This window comes from Aethalodelphis obliquidens, unplaced genomic scaffold (assembly GCF_003676395.1).
Source record: "Aethalodelphis obliquidens isolate GAN/ISIS:26980383/991018 unplaced genomic scaffold, ASM367639v1 scaffold21, whole genome shotgun sequence".
Classification (NCBI taxonomy): Eukaryota; Metazoa; Chordata; class Mammalia; order Artiodactyla; family Delphinidae; genus Aethalodelphis; species Aethalodelphis obliquidens.
This window is the reverse complement of record NW_020837965.1, coordinates 28,004,256-28,012,201: the sequence shown is the minus strand read 5'-3', so window position 1 is coordinate 28,012,201 and position 7,946 is coordinate 28,004,256.

Below are 7,946 nucleotides of genomic sequence, written 5' to 3'. Positions count from 1 at the left end.
GGGGGGTGTCCCGAGGTGAGCGGAGCCTGGCGGGTGTGGCGCGAGCAGAGAGGGGGCGGAGGCAGCAGCGGCTGGGCCGCGGGAGTCCCTTCTTCAGGACGGGTGCCACAGGCGATGCCAGTCGGTCCCCCACATTCCGGGCAGGCCCCCGTGACCTCCAGGGGGCGGGTCTGGCCTGGGCCTGGGGGGCTCACCGGACACTTCCTGCTCGGGGGGAGGCTGGCTGTCGCAGGCCACTGTGCACGCCACGCCCACGTGTGCCCCTTCCTGTGCAGCCCGGCCCTCCCTCCCAGCCTGCCGCCAGCATCCTAAGCCCAGCTCAGGCCTGGCCTGGGTGACCCGGTGCCCGGCAGGGGTGGGGACAGGGCCGTCCACGTGCCTCCCCAGGCCCAGCTCACACTGCCGGCCGCACGGGCACGTCCCATCCTCCGCCCTCTCCTGCTGGTGTGGCCCGGGCTGGTGGGGCTCGTCCCCACTTTCAGCACGGCGCCCTCCCCGCTCTTGGTGAGGCCACGAAGGGTGGGTGGGATCGCAGCCCCTCAGCCCCCAGGGCGCTGCTCACCCTGCCAGCCTCTGCCCTCTCTTAGGCTGGCTACAGAGGCCGGCCCCTACGGCAAGGGTCAGGCGCCTCTGTCCCACCCCTGCCAGCACCTTGTCCCCTCCTGGGTGGGTAGGTGGGCAGTTGGCCCCCAGAGGGACAGCCGCCTAATTAGGAAGTTCAAAGGAGAGCACGCTCGCGGGCCCCTGTGCCGTCCCCGGGGCTGCCCAGCGTCTCCCCGAGGCTGGTGCTGGCCTCCTGCGACCCCCCCGGCAGAGCAAGAAGCTGTGGCCGAGGGACAGCTGGCCCCCAGACTGAGGCTCCTCCGTTGGCCTGTGTGATGCAGTAGCGTCGAGCTGTGGCAGCTGGGAGTGGACGTGAAGTCCAGGAGCCGTGAGGGGGCCCCGGGGCCCCTCTGCAGCCGCCTTGCTCTGAGCACCTGAGGGCCTCCTCCCAGCGGCCCCACCTCTTCCCCTTCCTGGTCGAAGGGTCTGGGGAAACCAGACGGGAGGGGCTGAGGGGGCCTCTTCGCTGTCCTTGAGGCTCGTGTCGCCACAGTAGGGTCTGGACCTCCCCACAGCCTGGAGGGCAGTGGGCTTTGGGGCAGCGCGACGCTCAGGGGTGTGGGCCTCGGGTGCCCGGGGCTCCCTGAGAGGACAGCCCGGCCAGGACCTTTGGTTTGCTCCCAGCTGGGGTCTGGGGAGGCTGAGTGGGCCCAGCAGGGTCTCATGTCCCCCTCATTTGCATCTATGACCCCAGTGCTGTCCAGTGGAGAGAGGATGCTGGGGGCGTCAGGGCAGCCATCGGGAGAGAGGGAGGTGGGCTTCAGCCGCGTGCTGAGGCTCTGGCCTGGGGATGGGGTGGGTCCAGGCGGAGTCCGAGGCCTCAGGTGGGAGCCGGGCCAGGCTGTGCTGGGAGAGGTGCTGGAGACTGTGCTGGGAGCTGCCCTGGGCAGCGGGCACTCTCTCCACGGGCAGGGGACCCAGGCCAGGGAGCCTCGGCCTGCCCACTGGGTAAAGAGAGGCCAGTGCACAGTGGTCATCACGGCACGTTCCACGGCACGGGCGGAGCGGCACCGGTGCACCCACCCGTGGCGACACTGACTCCTTCAGGCTGGCATCGGATCAGCCTCTCCCACCCCCTCATCCGCACGTGGTCAGAGCAGGGAGCAGTGCCCCATCACTGCCGGGCCCGGACTGAGGGCCGTGTCACGACCCAGCCTCCACTGCAGGCGTGGAGCAGCTCCGAGGCCAGGATCGGGGCCTCTCGTGCCCGCCCCCCCGGGGCTGCCCGCTGCTTCCTCAGTGCTCAGCCCCAGGGACTGCGCCAGCCGGCTCTGCTTGGTGATGGCACTGACTGCTGAGTCTCCGAAGAAAATGGGCCCTGGGGAGCGGGGCGGAGATTCCACACTCGTCCCCAGGGCGGCTGGGCCCATTAACCCCTGCGGGCCGGGCTGGTGTTGGCCTCGTGGTGGCCCAGCTCCAGCTATCCTGGGACCCAGCCCGGCCTGCCCCTCCCTCATCAGACCCCAGACCCAGATCTTCCAAGGCGCTGGGTCGTCAGGGACCTGTGGGGGTCTCCAGCTGCCAGCGTCTGGGTGCCAGGGGCGTGGAGACCACTATACAAAAGGGAAACTGAGGCCTGAGAGGAAGGGCCTGGCTGCAGCAGTCTGTGGCCTCCCTGGCCCCGGCAGGTTCTGGAAGCCCGCCATGGGGCCACGGAGGGCTCGTTGGAACCCTGCTGCCATCCGGCCAGGCTCAGGGCCAGCAATGAGGCCAGGGTGGCAGCTGGGCGGTGCCTGAGCGCGAGAGCTGTGTCAAGGACGGCGCTGGCCATGCTCAGAGAAGGTCAGGAACGGGCTCTGAGTCGGGGCCGTGGGGGCAGGTGTCTGCGCAGGTGGGAGGTCAGGAACGGGCTCTGAGTCGGGACCGTGGGGGCGGGTGTCTGCTCAGGTGGGAAAGACCGTTCATCAGGCAGAGGTGCGCCACGTGGGGGTCCTGCAGAGACAGCCTCCCCACCCCGAGCTCCCGAACGCCGTCCTCTGCACGCTTAGGCCGCCCCCGCCCCTGCACCTGCACCTGGGAGAAAACCTCCGAGAGGCCCTGTGGCGGCCACACCTCACATCCCAGCCCTCCCTGCATCCTCCCAGGTCCCCACGGCGCTGGGGGCTGTTGCACCCTCCCCTCCACCTGTGGGTAGAGCTGCTGCGCCGTCCACTCCCACGGGCCCCCCAGGCCCCCAGAACCAGCCACAAAAATAGCCCTCAGGGGGGCTCGGTATCTAGAGGGAGGCCCTGTCAGGACCCCCAGCACCTGCCCCATGAGACAACGGCTGCAGGAGAAGCTGGCCACAGAGCTAATTATCAAAGCCAGAGACAGAGACAGAGAGAGAGAGAGAGAGAGAGAGAGAGAGAGAGCATTGCAGGAGATCAAAGGATGGCTCGAAATGGCTCTGCAGCTAAAACATGAGGTCCCAGTGAGAGATTCAACAGCAGAATTGAAGGAACAGGTGGTCAGTGCTGAGACGCAAAGTAGCGCCTTGAAGATCACAAGGGAAAAGGTGAAATTCTTGGGTAGAGATTCAGGGGAGGTGACGTGAGTAACAGGAGCTCCAGGAAGAGAGAAAGGAGCAGACGGGAGAAGCAGACACAGCGTGAGAGCCCTGGCTCCAAGGGAAGGGCCCTTGCCCCAGGCCGTGCCCCAGCAGGCGCCAGGGAAGTTCTCTGGGAAGCGAAGGAGGCTCGCGTGGATCCAGGGAGATGAGCCCAACCCACGAAAGGACAAGAGTCAGTCGGACTGTGCAGCAGGCAGCACTGCCGCCCCCGGCGTTTCCAGTACTCTCCCTCCCCAGGCAGGTGACATGCATGAGTGACCTGTCGCCCTGGTTCTCTGCCCTCCAACGCCCCCCCCAAGGCCCGTGGTGACTGGGACCCGCCACCAGTTGAGACCTGGGCGCCGAGCACGCCCGCAGCCGGCCTCAGTGGGAGCAAGAAGCCCACGTGTGTGTTAAGCCCCGAGACTGGGGGCTGCTGCTTCCAGCTGCACCTCCTCTCCCAGCCCGACATGCACAGGGCCCTGGACTTCCTGTCCGTGCAGGCACCCTCGCCTCACTGCACTTCGCAGACACTGCGTTTTTGCAAATTGAAGGTTTGTGGCACGCCTGTGTCGAGCAAGGCCATCAGCGCCATTCATCCAACAGCATTATTTTATTTTATTATTTTTTTAAGTTTAATTAATTAATTTATTTTTGGCTGTGTTGGGTCTCATTGCTACGTGAGAGCTTTCTCTAGTTGCGGCGAGCGGGGGCTACTCTTTCCTTGCGGTGCGCAGGCTTCTCCTTGCAGTGGCTTCTCTTGTTGCGGAGCATGGGGCTCTAGGCACGCGGGCTTCAGTAGTTGCGGCACGTGGGCTCGGTAGTTGTGGCTTGTGGGCTCTAGAGCGCAGGCTCAGTACATCCAACAGCATTATTTTAAAATGAAGGTCTGTACACACTTTTTTAGACGTCATGCTATTGCACACTTAATAGACTACAGGATAGTGTAAACATAACTTCTATGTGCACTTGGAAACCAAAAGAATTCATGTGACTCACTTTCTTGCAATATTTGCTTGATCAGGGTTGTCTGGACCTGAACTGCACCGTCTCCAGGGTCTGTCTGTGCTAGGATTGGTTATCTGCTGTGGCGTGAGAAGTTACCCCAAACATAGTGGCTTCAAATGACAAACTTATCATCTCACAGTTTCTGTGGGTCAGGGGTCTGGGAGAGGCTTCGTGGGACAGTTCTGGCCCGGGGTCTCCCGTGGTCATGGCCAAAGTGTCGGCCAGGGCCGCGACCTCTGAAGGCTTGGCCGGAACTAGGGGCTCTGCCTCCAAGCTCCCTCACGTGGCTCCTGGTGGGGCCTGAGCGCCTCACCCGGCAGCCCCCACAGCGTCCTCACAGGGGCGCCGGGGGCCGGGACCCGCAGGACAGGAGCTGCGAGGCTTGGCTGACCGACCTGCCAGTGCCATCGCTGCACCAGCTCCACCTGGGCGTCCTGCCCACACCCGAGGGAGGAGGACCCGGAACATGTTTAAAAGCGCCACCGGCCGCCCCCCTGACCCGACCTGACACACACACGGGGCACCAGACGTCCAGTGCCACCCTGGGCGCCCAGACCCCTGCAGGCTTCCGAAGGAGGGGGAACAGCGTGGGGACCCCACTGCAGCCAGCGCGGGAGAGACCTGGGGTCCGGGAGCCCCGAGAGTGCCTCGCGACCCACACAGAGGAGGGAAGTGTCCAGAACAGAGAGCCAGGCCAGCCCCGGACGAGCAGATGCGGAGGACGCTGGACGGCTGTCTCCCTCCCACACCTGTCACCCGATAGAGGGAAGGAGGAGAGGCTGCCCGGGCATGGGGCGGGGCTCCCCAGCCAGCTGGGCCCCGAGTCAGAGCAGTGGGCTCCCAGGCCCCACCTGGAGCACCAGGCTGGAGGGCGCCTCCCTCCCGAGGCCGAGGTGCAGGCTGCAGGCCTGGGGGGCGGGGGGGGGGGGGGGGGGGGGGCCCCTGCCTGCCTTGCAGGGAGTCCTGGGGGCAGGTGGCTTTTCTCCTCCCCATCCCTCGGGGAGAGGAGTGGGGGGTCGACCCCGGGGTCTTGTGAGGAGAGATGGGGGCGCCTGGAGGAGGGAGCCCGCCCCTCGCCCTGGCTGGGAACCTGCCCAGCTGCCGGAATCCTCGGTGTGGACGCCCGAGGTGGGGATATGAGAGGGTGTGGGGGGCTTGACGAGTGTAGAGTGCACGAGGGACCCTGCAGCCTGGCCGCTGCCCTTGGTGGTGGGACACAGGTGGGAGCAGCTGAGCAGCTGGAGAGGGGACAGGGCCCCGCGGGAGTGGCCGCGCTGCTGGCAACCACATGGTGAGTAGGGGGAAGATGTCATGAAGGGAAGCTCGGCCAGAGTCAGGGTGAGGACCTCATGGGGAGGAGAGGGGTGGTGGACGTGTGCATATCTCATCCCATGGAGGGGTGGGGGAGGGGCGGGCGGTGGGCGTGTCCACCTCTCATCCCATGGAGGGGTGGGGGAGGGGCGGGCGGTGGGCGTGTCCACCTCTCATCCCATGGAGGGGTGGGGGGAGTGTGATCCCACAGGCTCATCCTCGCTGTGTGGGGTGGTGGTAAGCAGGTCAGGGCACAGGTGTTTGGCTGCCCAGCTGCTAACAGCAGGAGAGTCATGTTTGAACAGAAAAGCAGGTAAGTCTCCACTCACAGGGGGATGAGAGGGATAGGACAGCAGAACTTCCTGTGAACAGGGAGATAAGGAGTGAACAGCAGGGGCATCAAACCCTCGGAATGCAGAGCAGGAAGAAGAGGAGCCAGGGAGGGGCAGAGCACAGGAGGAGAGATGCGGTGAGTCCTGCCCTTCCGGCTCCCGGCCCAGCAAACCCAGCAGTGCTCCCTCAGAGGGGCCGGTGTTCAACTTGGTTAGGAACCAAGACCCCACTTGTGTGTGCTCATCGGGCTCACAGGCACTCACATCGACTCCTCAGCGGAAGAGAGTCTAAAATTAGACGCGGAGGGGCTTCCCTGGTGGCGCAGTGGTTGAGAGTCCGCCTGCCGATGCAGGGGACACGGGTTCGTGCCCCGGTCCGGGAAGATCCCACATGCCGCGGAGCGGCTGGGCCCGTGAGCCATGGCCACTGAGACTGCGCGTCTGGAGCCTGTGCTCCGCAACAGGAGAGGCCACAACAGTGAGAGGCCCGCATACCGCAAATAAATAAATACATAATAAAATAAAATAAAATAAAATTAGACGCTGATGTAAAGAGAACCCACGTGACCAAGTGGGATTTGACGGGTGGGTCGTTTAGTAAGTGGAGCTCGCACACATGGCTCCACCGTCCATACAACAAAATTCATAAGGACTTAAATATAAGGCTGACAGAGCGGTAACGGCTATTCCATTCAAAGAGCGTCTACAGACGAGCAGGAAGGCAAATATGCCCAATAGAAAACTAGGTGAGGAATGCGAGGAAGGAATTCTTGGAAGAGAAAATCAAAGGCAACAAAGGAAACAGTGTGGTGGGCAGTTCCGTGTCCTGGTCCCTGGAACCTGTGAAGATGGGACTGTACCTGAGCAAAGGGGCTTTGTGGATGAGACTAAGTGGGGATCTGAGACGGGGAGATGGTCCTGGGAGATGCGGGAGGGGCCGAGGCCTTCTCATGAGTCCTTAGAAAACCTTGGTGGCTGGGGAGAGAGTGAGGCTGGGGAGATGATACCCCGGGGAAGGGCAGAGACACGTCCACTGAGAGCTGCCGAAGACAGAGGAGGGGGCACGAGCTGAGGAAACTCAGCGCCTCCAGAAGCTGGCGAAGGTGAGGAACAGATTCTCTCCTGGAGGCTCCGGGAGGAACAAAGCCCTGCTGACACCCTAATCCTAGCCCAGCGAGACCCAGGTTGGAATTCTGACCTCCAGGACTGCGCGATCATCAATTTGTCTTGTTTTAAGTTGTGAAAGTTTGTGGTGATTTGTTGTGTTAGGAAACCAACATAGAAAAGCGGTTTCACTTTCATAACCATCTGAGAAATGCAAGCTAAGCTCAGCGTGAAGTAGCACCTTGACCTCATCAGGATCCAGCACCCGGCTGCTGGAGGAAGCTGGGGGTGGCAGGAGCCGACGGCTCGTGGCCGAGAAGGGGGAAGAGCTGCAGCCGTCGGGGAAGCACCCGGCGCTTGGACGAGCGTCCAGTGCTTGCAGCCTTTGGTGCCGCCCGAGAGCACCAAGCATTAGGGTCCTAAGTCTGGGCTGTTTATAGCGCGTGGCCAGTAGTCACCAAGAGCCAGATCCCAAGCCATGCCGTCCGTCGGGGAGGCCACCTGAGCCGCGACAGCCTACGCGGTGTGGGCCGTGGCGAGGTTTACGAAGAGCGCACTGAAGCGCTATCCGCGGCCTTGGGAAGTTTGCCCCACTGGATGGTTGAGCTGGAAAGGAAAGATCCAGAAAAGGAGTCATGGTATCTATTCTGTGTTCTTTCTTTAATTCCATTTTAAGAAACTGTGGTAAAATAGACATAAACTACGTCACCACCTGAGCCTTTAAAGCGCGCGGTTCTGTGGCGTTAAGTGCATTCACACTGTTGGGGAACCGTCACGATTTATTTAAAATTTTTTTCAATTGTGGCAAAAAGCACAATGTAAAGCTTCCATACTAACCATTTTGGGTTTGCTTCAGTAATGTTAAGTATATTCACAATGTCGTGCAGCAGCTCTCCAGAGCTTTTTCATCTTGCAAACCTGAAACTTGATCCCCATTAAACAGCACCTCTGCATTTTCTCCTCCCTAGAGCCCCTGGCTTCAAATTCTAGGAATCTGACTACTTTAGGTACCGCACGCAAGCGGAATCATGCAGGATTTGTCTTTTGTGACTGGTTTATTT